This window comes from Hibiscus syriacus, unplaced genomic scaffold, assembly GCF_006381635.1.
Source record: "Hibiscus syriacus cultivar Baekdansim isolate YM2019G1 unplaced genomic scaffold, ASM638163v2 tig00110633_pilon, whole genome shotgun sequence".
Lineage (NCBI taxonomy): Eukaryota > Viridiplantae > Streptophyta > Magnoliopsida > Malvales > Malvaceae > Hibiscus > Hibiscus syriacus.
In genome coordinates this window covers 1,238,011-1,251,473 of record NW_024062806.1, presented here as the reverse complement: position 1 = coordinate 1,251,473, position 13,463 = coordinate 1,238,011, and the positions used below count along the sequence as shown (strand labels likewise).

General features: G+C 34.6%; 2 pseudogenes; both read right to left on the bottom strand.

Moving 5' to 3' along the window:
• Positions 1–1,413: 1,413 nt before the first annotated feature.
• On the bottom strand, positions 1,414–4,555 carry LOC120136545 (annotated as a pseudogene).
• Positions 4,556–6,672: 2,117 nt separating this feature from the next.
• Positions 6,673–13,039, bottom strand: LOC120136518 (annotated as a pseudogene).
• Between the last annotated feature and the right edge of the window lie 424 nt (positions 13,040–13,463).

Here is a 13,463-nt window from a genome sequence, read left to right as displayed (position 1 = left end):
TAGGCGTTACCTAATATGTTGATAATATTGATAACAAATTAAGTAATTAACCTATTTTGTTATCGTCGGATTTTAAGACCCCATAAGCTTTAATAATGTGCTATCTATTACGTTACATAAGCGCTACCTAATATGTTATTATGATTGATAATGTTTCCAGTAATTAATCGGTTATGTTATTGTCAGATATCTAAGGCCTCATCAGCTTAAAGTTTGGTAACATTTTAGGCATTACCTAATATGTTGATAATACTAATAACAAATTAAGTAGTTAACCTATTTTGTTATCGTCGGATTTCCAAAGCCCCATCAGCTTTAAAAAGGCGCTACTTATTACGTTACATAAGCGCTACCTAATATGTTATTATGCTTGATAATGTTTCCAGTAATTATCGATTATGCTATTGTCGGATTCCTAAGGCTCCATCAGCTTAAACTTTGATAATGTTTTAGGCGTTACCTAATATGTTGATAATACTAATAACAAATCAAGTAATTAACCTATTTTGTTATCATCAAATTTCTAAAGCCTCGTATGCTTTAAAAAGGCACTACCTATTACGTTACATAAGTGTTACCTAATATGTTATTATGCTTGATAATGTTTCCAATAATTAACCGGTTATGTTATCGTTTATATTTTTTGGCGTGTTTTACATAGGACGATAACATAACAGGTTTTTACCATTTTGATTACTAACTCAAATAATATTTCTCGCGAAATCATATAACATTTTCGGTATCGATTCGGTCACGCCATTTTTTAGCCGTATTTTAACCGCCTCACAGTAGAACTTCCCTAATTTGTTAGCTAAGATATGATAAAATTATATTTTAGTGACATCTATTGACACTATCGTTGCTTTCAAGTACTAACTCGACAATATAATGTATCAAGCATTTATTTGATGGTATAATGTAAACTGAGACTCTATTCACAAAATCAAACTCAAATGGTTATAAAATCATATTTTATCATATCTTAGTAAGCATGTTAAAATTCAGTTTAGACATCAATTAATTTTTTTAACAAAGATAAATTTAAAACATATGAATAATTAAATGACTATTTTATAATTTTTAATAGTCAAAACTAAACAACAAAATAACACATGTAATTGAGAAACGATTTGTATACTTCACCGTGAATCTTAATATTTACTTATTATCTTAAGTATTGTAACAGGTAAATGAATCGAGAGTTTTGGATTGAACACAACCACCAATTCTCAATTTAATAGTAATTACTAAATTACTAAATGCGTTCTTCAATGCTTCAATAGGCATGTTTTAAAGAATGATCGTGTATTAACCGGTAGCCGGAAATCGTGCTCGGTCTTTCTATCGCATTTGGATCCAAGCCGTTAATATTCTCAGTGAACATCAAGCATAAAAAAGAGGTAAGGGTGCAGAAACAGGAAAATGCAATGGGATGGCATTAGTTCCATATCTTACAGTGCAAATGAGTCGGGCTAGAATGTAAAGGAAGAGCGTGGCGGACAAATGAGTTCCGGGTTTAGTACCAGGAAAAGACAGTTCTATACATCGAGTTTTCTTACCGAGTTCGACAATACCTTCAGAGAGATTCATCAAAGCGATACGATGTAGAAATAAACCGGAAAGGATCGAATACAAGCAATAGATTGTTTCCATTTGTATTAACCATAACAACCACCACTTTGAGCAACGGCTCCATCTCTTGAACCGGATGGACCCTGTGCACGCCCGTAGCCGAGCTTGATGCCAGATGACTGTTATAGTTTCCAAGAAAAAAAGGCTTAGGTAAAGACATACTTCATGAAAAGCGGAGTTGGTCTGAAGAATTGGTTTGAATTAATGAAAGATTTTATTGGTTCGAATTGGATTTAATCAAGTTATGGCCCGATTATTACCTCATTGGATGCATCGAAGACTCCTTCCTGGATGTTCTGAAGAATCTTGGTAGCAGTCTTTACGAAGGCCTACAAGTTAATTCCGTATTTTAGTTAAAGATGTTCATTAAAACACATAAATATTACGTTATAAATCCTTACCTCCTCGATGTTTTGCGCCGTTCTCGCGGATGCTTCCAAGAACAAAAGCCCGTTTTCCTTTGCAAACTGTTCGCCCTCTTCTTTGCTAACAGCTCTCCGGTGAGAAAGATCGGACTTGTTTCCTATTAGCATGATTGACATGTTGGGATTTGCATGCTGACGCGCATCTTCCAACCAGCTTGCCAGATGATTAAACGTTTCTCTCCTGGTCAAGTGTACAGATTTGCAGTTTAGTGAAGAAAGTTTGAATCTTCCCGAACCAGATTTGAAAGAAAAACGAATTTATGCATCTAAGCCGTAAAAGTCATAATAAAAGAATTGTACAATCGGTCTTCAGCTTTTTAACAAAGAGAATGAAAAACTAGAGGCAAGAGTGATCTTTCACCTCGGACAAAGATACTTCGCAAAAAATAAAAAGTCGGAGCAACATATCGTTATTTAAACAATCTTGCAATCAAAGCCTTGTTTAACTATTTCACCAATCTCCACTAGCTTGCAAATAAAAACATACAATTCTACAGCTAAAGACGATTTGTCTCAGGCCTTGTTATATCGTAGACAAGAAGAGCACCAGCCGCTCCTCTATAGTAAGATCTGGTGATGGACCTGAAGGATTCTTGCCCGGCCTGAAATATAAGCAAACAAAAGCTTCCGTTCAAATCGTAAGCAAAAGACAACCAACAAAATACCATAACTGAGACGAAATAAGCCATCAAATGCATTAAATAAGCAACGTTACCATTGGTTCTACATTCCTAGAGTAGGAAATAACTGACAAAGGAATTATGAACGTTTCACGATAATCTCGTTTTTCATGAAAGAAGGAAGGATTTCTCTTAAACAATAGAACAACTACCAAATGCAATCTATATCACCAATTTCTGGAAGGACTAACTAACACTTTTCCTTACAAGATTACTAAGACTCATCCTCTATTCACTCTCACAAATCCGAGAAATCTCGGACTGTAAACCAACCTCATACCAAATTACCAATCAAACAAAAAAATACGGCTCGTATTCCCCTCATAAAGTGAACTCTTGTGCATCCAAAAAAATACCTATAATTGAGATGAAATAAGTCATCAAATGCATTAATAAGCTACATTTTGTTTGTTATACATTCCTCGAGTATATGGGCGAATCTAGGAATTTTGTTTGGGGGCTGAGATAAAATTATAAACTTTAAAGGGGCCAAAGCTGAAATTTTTGTGTTAAAAGCACTTAAATTGAATTAGTTTTCGGGACAAGCCAATAGTGAAAATTTTCCGTTCAGCGTACGCTATGAAAAGGCTTAAATTGAATGTCCACTTTTTAAGAGGGGCTAAAGAGTAAGTTTACTATTTAACCAACCCTTGCTTCGCCCCTGATTGAGCAGGAAGCAATTTGACAAAAAATAACTAATTGTCCAAGATTATATCGTTCTTTCGTAAAAGAAGTAAGAGATCCTCTAAAACAACCGAAAAACTACCAAACACATTCTATATCACCGGTATCCGAGACAAAGATTCATTCAAGGATTAACTTATACTTTTCCTTACAAGATCACTAAGTTCGAAAGCTTTCACTTATCCTCTGCTCACTCACACAAATCCGACAAGTCTAGAACCAGACTCTGTACAAATCAAACAAGAAACAACTGCTCATTCCTCATACAATGAAATTCAATCCGCAAGCTCCTAAATATGAACTTTTATAACCCAACAGCCAAAACTCCTTTACTGTAACATTTAATACCCTAAAAATCGATAATTTAAACATAAAGGTGAAGATTCTCTACACAAGCCCAAATATTCACAAGCTCTAACACTCTCTTTGGCTTCTATACCCAAATTATGTTATATTCGTAGCCAAAAGCAAGTTAGGAAATTACCCGATACACAAACCGTACAAAATTTAGACTCCACAAGCATTACGATTTGAATGTCATCTGACATATTTGAATGAAACCCTAAATCATAAATATTAAACCCTAAACACTAAAAAGAACATGGCGTCGATAAAACCCCAAGGAAGAAAATATCCAAATTTAAATACTTTTATTTAAAGAACAAAAACACTAATCTTCCCAAGTCCTAAACCCAAAATCTAAATGATATCAAGATTTGAATACCCTTTTCAGCAAATAACCAAACAAAGTGTACCAAAAAGGAAGAAAAAGAAGATTCATACAGTATCCCAAATTTGAAGCTTGATGGGTCTGCCGTCAATGGTGACCATCCGAGCACCAATTCAACACCGATGGTTAAATCATGAACCGGTTGGAATCTCTTGTCTGTAAACTGCAAGAGCAAACATGATTTTCTCACGCCTGCATAAAACCCGATTAAACCCCAGGGAAAAACTTACAACAATTTGTTTAAAGAAAGGGATTTTCAAAAGGCGAGTAAAGGGAGAGAGAGAGAGAGAGAGAGGGTATACCAGTGTCACCGATGATGATGTACTTGAAAAGATAATCGTAAGACATGGTTTTCTTTTTCACGACGTCGTCGTTTTCAGAGCTTCTTTGGTTTCAATGGGCAAGAGAGAAAGAAGAAGAAGAAGAAGAAGACAGATATACGCAGACGTTAGATTTTCCGCGAAGTTATCTGTTTTGTCCTAGCCTTTACTTACTTTCCAAGGTTTTGAATTGGTCGGAATTGGGGGATTTCTTAGCCTTGTCTTTAATTGCAGGCTTAATTATCAAATAAGTGCCCAAACTATACTCTATTTCCCGAATAGTTTCCTATAATATTTTTTGACTCATTCAGGTGTTTAACGTTACAAACATTACCACTTTAAGTGTCCGGACCATCAACGAGATTAATTTTCTCTGTTAAGTGACACGTGTCACAATCTGATAATTTTAGAATTTTTATATAAAATTAATATATATATTTAAAAAGAAAATACATAAATTTGAAAATAACCCCAAAACTTTGAAACCTTCATTTCAACCCTTAAACATATGCCGATCGTTGCCCTTTGCCGTCGACGAAGCTCCACCCGACCTCACCTCTCTTCGATCACGAAAATCCCTATGAAATCGTGACCGATCGACGGTGAATCGACGTTTTATACCCCGTAAACCCTAGGATGAAAATCATGATTCTGATGACCAATCGCAACAATTACGGCGACATATAACTAGGATGATGGTAGGGGCTATGTCGACGGCGGTGGTCGTGGCCTGAAAAGGTGCGACAGCAGGTTAGTGTCAGAAGTTAGGAATTTTAGAGATTTTAAGGTTTTTTGTAATTTAAAAGAAATTAGGATTTTTTATATAAATATAATAATATTTTTAATATTTAAAAAATAAATCTAAAAATTATCAGGTTGTGATGCATGTCACTTAACGAAGAAAACTAATGGACATTATTTCCTAGGCATCTAAAGTGGTCACATTTGTAACGTTAAACACCTGTATTGACCAAAAAATATTGTAGGCGTCAATTTAGGTAAAAAAAGTACAACTATTAGTTTGTTTCGTTTTAGTCACTCAACTATTCTTTTTAAAAAATCATACCTAATGTTTAGTTTTGATTTTATTTTGGTAATCCTTTGTTAAAAATTTAACGATGACGTTGATATGTCATTATAAGGTAACAACACATCATCAAATATCACGTCACGTCAACAGTTCTATTAATATTTTAACAATGAGTGGTTAAAATGAAATCAAAACATAACGTTAAATGTGATTATGAAAAAAAATTGGATGACCAAAATGGAATAAAAGTAATAATTTGGATACTAAGGGTCTGTTTGTTTCACTGAAAACATTTTCTGGAAAATGAATTCTGGAAAATGAATTACATTTCTTGAAAAATTTTCCAGTGTTTGGAGGGTACATTGTAAAATGTTTTACAGTGTTTGGTTAATTTTTCAGAAAACAGTTTTCAGAATCTCTTTTTAATAAAGAAACATACATATTCAATATGTTTTTATTCTTTACCTTAGTTTTAAAGGTTTATTTTATTTTTTATATAATTATATTTTATAAAAAATTATATTTTTATAAATACGTCAAACTATATTTTTAGATAATATTAATAATTTATGTTAATTGTGTTATAAATACACTATTTTAGGTTTAAAATCTTCATAATGCTTCTTCATTCATTTTTTATGTTAATTGTGTTAGAAATGAATTTCAACGTATAATTAATATTATGTAGGTTTATTTGATATAATATTAATAATATATTAAAAATATATTAAGAAGGGAAGGTATTTCGAAAGGAAAAGAAGGGAAGGTATTTCGGTAATACTTCAAATATGTCGATAATGACAGACAATGGCTAAAGGCATAACTGAGGTAAATGAAACTACATGTCTAAGGTGTTCAGAGGAAGACTATAGCATTACTAAAGGAACAACAATCTACATAGAACATTCCAGTAAATCATTACACCTTTCAAAGAAACTCAAGTAAAAATAAAAGTAAACATCCTATGAGTTGCAACTGTTATTTTCCTAATGATATAGGAATCAACTGTGAAGCGAAACTTGGGTCGCATAAAATCCAAGCCTATACAACTCAGGAGATTGATGCCAGCTTAAGCAAAGAAAATTGTCAAGCAACATAGTCGTTTTAATGAAAAATGAAGATTTTAAGCACTCAAAGATGATGGCAGGCAACAAAAAATGCACTCAATTTTTCAATATTCAGAACATACTTCTTCAATGCTGGTGCTATGATCAGTTGGCGACTGCAGTGCAGTCAATCTCATGGACCGAGCATAAGCCTCATTAACTGGCTTAACTGTGTTTTCACCCGGTGTCAGTGTCTCCTCCATTATACCCTCCATGCTTGATCCATTTTCCTCGTGCTTTCTTCCCTCCATACTGGAACCAACATCTTCTGCTTCATAAGAAGATAAAGTGCTAGAGCAGCAGCCTTCTCTGGGAAGAACTTGTACAGATTACCAAAAACATCAAAACCCCCCTCCAACATCAGTCAACGTTAAGCAGATGAACATCAAATTGCAGTTCAAAAGCAACAATCAAAGCCACGTGACCATATACAACAATTCAAACCAAATATCCCTCAATTTCATAATCCATACGAATAGCGTAAGTGCAGAACCATTCGTTTTTAATCAGAAATGCAAAATCGTCATAGAATTCAAGATCAAAGCATTTAAAAAAAGGTCAATAAATAAAATTTCAACAATATAAAAAGAACCCAATTCACAGAATAGAAATCAGGTGCTACAGTAAATCAAAAGAATCCACCAACCAACAAAAAATCGATTAAATAAAAAGTAAATCAAACCCCAAAAAAGCGTAGAGCTGAACATAGTTCTTCAAGTGCTTCTCTTGACTGGACATCCAAGAAAACACCACAACTATGGAAAATGAAAATGGAGCTTTCAGAACTTTATTTTATGCCTCATCGGTGAAATTGAAAATGGAAAATGAGGGAAAATGAAACAAGAAAAGGAGATAAAGGAAGATGAAAAGGGAGAAGATGAAACGAGAGATACCTGAGAAGACGACCGCTTGCCTCGCCGGTGAGAAGGATTCCAAACAGTCGATTGATTTTTCGGTGTGGAGCAAGGGAGAGATAACCAAAGACTGTGTTTTCTGTGTGGAGCAAGGGATAGGACAAAGCTGGAAAACAACTTACCCTTTTCTAAACGGTAAGTTGAAATACCGTGTTTTCCTCTCCTTTTCCATTAACTGTAAAACATTTTACGTTAACCAGAGTGTTTTACGGGAACCAAACACAAGAAAACGGGGAAAACATTTTCCGTAAAATGTTTTCCTCGCTCTAAACACACCCTAAATGTGTAGTTTACCCTTAATTATAATAATAATAGGAATAAATTCCATTCGTGACCTCTTAACTCTAAAGGGATTTTAATTTAATCATTGATCTTTTAATTTTGTTATTCAGATCACTTAATTTTTTAAATGATATCAACCAAGTAACCTATCAATAATATTTGACAGAAAAATTGACATGATGATTAACAAAATTAGTATAATTACATATTTGATCATCGTTACTTATATGTTATATCCTTTGTAATAGGGACCGGATATATAATTATAATAATTTTATTAATTGTTACATCAATTCTTTTGTCAGATGTTAACAACAAATAATTTAATTGCTATATTTTAAATAATTAAGTGATTTGATTGATAAAATTAAAATCAATAATCATATTAAAATCTCTCGTAATTACATGATCATGGATGTAATTTACTTGAATATTTTCTGATTGAATTGCTGATTATCATTACCATTAGTCATGTTTAATTTTTTCACGATCATACATATGTAAAGAAGACATGTGGTAATTGTAAGGGATGAGACTTGAATCTCATACAGAAATGGAGTTTATATGGACCTAGACTTGAATCTAAAATGTAACGGGTCGAGTCCTCTAGCACGGATAACGTTGGTTTCTTCTCGCTACATTCAACTATGCCTGATGGTGGAAGACGACCGGTATAGATTTCGTGCACCGTCTAAAGAGATGAAACAACTATAGCCATCCACGGTGGCTTAAAACTTCATAGACCTCTCTTGCCGTAGATACACTCTACGTACAGTAAATGAATAACATCGGTTACTTTGGAATCAAGAAACTAGTGTTGGAAGCGTAGATGGACACTCAGTAATTTATAACCAATGTTATTCATTTATTGTACGTAGGGTGTATCTACGGTAAGACATATATTTATATGTACGAGTCATCTCCGAAAGTTACTCGCCCATGGACTGTTTCATCTAATTTCACAAACAGTTCCTTTTGTCCACACATATGGATACTGGCACAATTATCAAGATACTAAATATTTTTCTTGAATTCTTCATTTCTTTTATAAGTGAGGAATACATGAAATTTTTCAATTTTTTCTTCTTCAGTTGCTGCTACGTTATTTATTTCTTCTTGTTTAGGAGCAGATCTACACTCATAACTATAATGACCATACTTATTGCAATTATAACATTGTACCTAAGATTTATTTCCTTGTTGATATCTACCTCTACCTCGGCCTTTGAATCCTCGTCCACGACTTATTGTTGGATTGTTTTCACTTATTTTATCGGTTCCATATGATCAACCACCACGTCCACGAGTTCCTCGTCCTCCTCTGTATCTTCCACGATAACCACCACGATTTCCTCGACCTCGTATGTAGCTGCTGCTAGCTTCTCCTTCGTTGACATTCATCTTGCTTTGTAGAGCTTGCTCCAAATTTTCAGAATCTTCATTTTGTTTCATTTTCTACTCAATGGCTTGAAGTGAACCCACAAGCTCATCTATCGATATTTGGGATAAATCTTTCGATTCTTCGATTGCCACAAGAATTTGGAAATGCCTAGATCTTTCATTAAGGAGGTTAATTACCCTTATAAATATATGTCTTTAGCATTAATATAAATGTATGCGAGTCATCTACTGTAATCATGACTTCGCCTTTTCCTTTTAGTTCTACGTGCGAGTCATCTCCGAAAGTTACTCGCCCATGGACTATTTCATCTAATTTCACAAACAGTTCCTTTTGTCCATACATATAGTTATTGGCACAATTATCAAGATACCAAATATTTTTCTTGAATTCTTCATTTCCTTTATAAGTGAGGAATACATGAGATTTTTCAATTTTGTCTTTTTCAGTTGCTGTTACGTTATTTATTTCTTCTTGTTTAGGAGCAGATCTACACTCATAACTATAATGATCATACTTATTGCAATTATAACATTGTACCTGGGATTTATTTCCTTGCTGATATCTGCCTCTACCTCGGCCTCTAAATCCTCATCCACGGCTTTGTGTTGGATTGTTTTCACTTATTTTATCGGTGCCATATGATCGACCACCACGTCCACGAGTTCCTCGTCCTCCTCTGTATCTTCCACGATAACCACCACGATTTCCTCGACCTCGTGTGTAGCTACTGCTAGCTTCTCCTTCGTTGACATTCATCTTGCTTTGTAGAGCTTGCTCTAAATTTTCATAATCTTCATTTTGTGTCATTTTCTGCTTATGGGCTTGAAGTGAACCCACAAGCTCATCGATCGATATTTGGGATAAATCTTTCGATTCTTCGATTGCCACAACCACGTAATCGAATTTTCTTGTCTTAATGAAATTCCCTTCCATAATCAATTGTCACATGTTTATTTTCCATTCTTAGTTCTTAAGTAATTCAAGATCATGCTTCATTAATCAAGAATCTTCTAGCTTTTGCCACCTTTTGTCAAGTTTGTTGCTAACTTTGACAATTTCAAACTTCATGCAACTATATCATCTTGTTGCCTCTTTATTTTTTTTTCTTTTGCCAACACTGATTTCCATAATGTTCAAGAATTATCCATGCCTTGTCAGCATAAGTAGTAAAATTATATTTGAATTCTAACAACTAGGTATCGAAAATATAATCGATTTCGTGTGAAAATAGTTTTGAGATCTACCTGTAATTTCTGGCCTTGCAGCATCTCAGCTTCAAGATCATCAAAAGATCTGTATACCAGAGATGTTATGGTCAGAAGTTCCATTTTGTAATGGCAAACACTTCTTCCACAAATCATTAGGGCTAACATTTTTCCTCCATTCCTAGCAAATGCCTCGGTGACTTTCCGGTTCCTTCCCCCCACTACGACAAACGGCATAGTCTTAGAATCGAAGTAGATTAATAATCTTAAACAGAAGGTCTAAAGATACATGTTTTCTTACAGCACGTCTAGATGACATCCGCCGCTTTCGAAGAAGGTATTATCCCTAACGGACGAAAACAACAGTTTGGAGGAAACTCTCATCTCTCGTAGACCAATTCTCATTATCACAGCCTTACGAATTGTGTTAGGAACAATGAGAAATGATGCAGCCAGGGATAGGTAAGAACTATATGAAAGAAAGAGAGAAAGAACCCTATATATACTAACCTTCATGTTATTTCCCATGTTGAGTCCGTCCACGAAACCTGTAAGATTACGGATTAGGACCGGGTTTTGATTCGCATGCTTGTTTAGAAGGATGAAAACAAGATGTTACGACATTACGTACCAGTTGTAATGGCCACGATATTTTCAAGGTTCCACATAGTTCAACCCCTTCCACATCTTGGACCTGTTTGTTCATGAAAATATAAGGCCAGAGTATTTCTTAAAATCAATTGCATCACAATCTGTTCTTCCTGCTCTCTACTGATTCAACGGTTTTACCTAAGATTTACGGATATATCGAAACTCGAAAGAAAAGGCATATCAATATTACTCACAGGAGTGACCATGAAATAAGGTGCACTGAACAATTTAACCCATTGCTCGGCCATCTCTCGATTGTCTCAGTATCCAACCGTTGCTTCACTGAACTTCTCTACAGTAATCTATAGGCCGAGAAAACGAATGGAAAATTGACACTTGAATTGTGTACATGAACTTCTCGAGTAAATTGATTGATTACCTCGTTTGCAATATTTTCCCCCATTAGAACCGAACAATTGATGCCGAGCTACTCGGATATAAGATTGGAGATCATACAAGGGCCTTCCATTTTGACCTCAATTTCTTTAATAAGAGAAATAGCCTCAACATCTCCACTAACATGTTTGCATCTTTAACTACACGATTTCAATTCCGACAACATCCATCACTTAACACAAGCAGTCATGAATGTAAACCAACTGAAACAAATCGATTACCTGCACCGTTGAGGTCAGGATCATCAACGACGTTTATACCAAGCTTAATTAATACCGGGGAGATATTTAACATTTTCCTAGTGAAAGAAAACCAAGTTCCAGTTAGGTAAAAATCTACAAAGCAAATCAAACAAATGAATGTACATTCCTAAGTGCTCACATTGGTTTTGTTAATAACATCCGTAAGCTTCTCACCAGTCTGCAATGTCTCCTCAAACACCCACATCTTCACTTCATCTAAAATTTTCCATTACAGCTAAGGATGAGTAATTTATCGAGCAAACTCGAGTAAAAAAGTTTTGAATTAGTCGAGTTAAACTATTTTATATAACCATATATATTTCTTATGCCACATAGATATATCCAACAGAATTGAGATTCTATTCAAACTTAAGAAATTACGAGTCAAATCAAGTCGAGTTTCTTAGGATGGAATTAAGTAGAAAAATTAAATCCCAAATAAAAAAAGAAAGTGAAGGGTAAGAAAAATACCATGAAAAGAGTTGAGATTGAGAGTGTTGGAAGCAATGAGCTTAGCAGAAACACTGCCCCAATTGCCACTACCTACAACAATAACCTTTGATTTGAACCCATTGTCATAACTGTCCTTCTGGTGGTCTCGAAATCGGGTTCCGACTTAAATTTGAGATGTTGGAGTCGCACCGATCATTTTAATTTGGTCGATCGGATAATATAACTTACCATTATTTGATCTACAACTTACTAGAAATTTGTCGGATTCGGGAGTCAATTACAGTCAGGGAAGGATTAACACCCATGTACTGCTCTTTCGGTACCAATTTGATTTCCTGATTGTCATAATTGCGAAAATTAAAATTTAAATATTCGATCTGAATTACTTATGTTTGACCAAGTTAAAATTACCCTAAGAAAAGTCAAAATAACGTTAAATAAAATAAAATAAAAAAGTATTAAATTAAAAGAAAACAAATATTAAAAAAAGATTAAATTGGAAAGAATTTAAAATTAAGGGTCAAATTGATGTTAATTGAAAGCTGCAAGGGAAAAAAATAAAAGTTAGGGGGTTAATTCAAAAAATATAATAAATATAAACGAGTATTAAATTGAATTAATTTAAAATTCAAGGGTAAAATTACAAAAGGTGACAAAAATGAATTACACATCAGAATTACAGGGACTGCGAAAATAATTTAAATTTTTACTAATTACTCTTCAACCCTCCGTATAAATAGCCCCAAAAACACAAAAAATCATTTTAACTCATTTCCTTAAAAAAAACACTCTCATCTCTCTCAACTCTCCCCATTGAAAACCCAACCGGTCTATGGCCAACCACTCACCGACGAAGCTGCCATCGCCCAAACCACCACTCCCGCCATCGCCACCGGTGGCTGAAAATACCAAAACTACCCTCTTTCGACTCGTCTCAACACCCCGAAAACCAATCTAGCCTCAAAATACCGAAACAACACCTCAAGTAATGTAGATTTAGGATTTAAGTTTCGACTTTTACCTATTTTCGATGAATCCTCTTCGTTTTCCAGCGACCCTTCCTTTTCCCACGATGCTACAACGTGTGCCCCGCGACCTTGAAAAACACTCTTGGATTTTCTTATGATTTTTTTGAAATATTTGAATATTTTTGCTTGGTTTTTTGCTCGGTTTTTGCTTGGCTGCTTGCTATGTTCTTTGTTTTTTATGTTCCTCTCTATGTGCTTTGATGGCTTGGTCGGAGGCTTTTTATAGCATGGAATCTGACCATTGTAGCTCCAAAAGGGGTGGGATCTCCGTCCGATTCTTTTG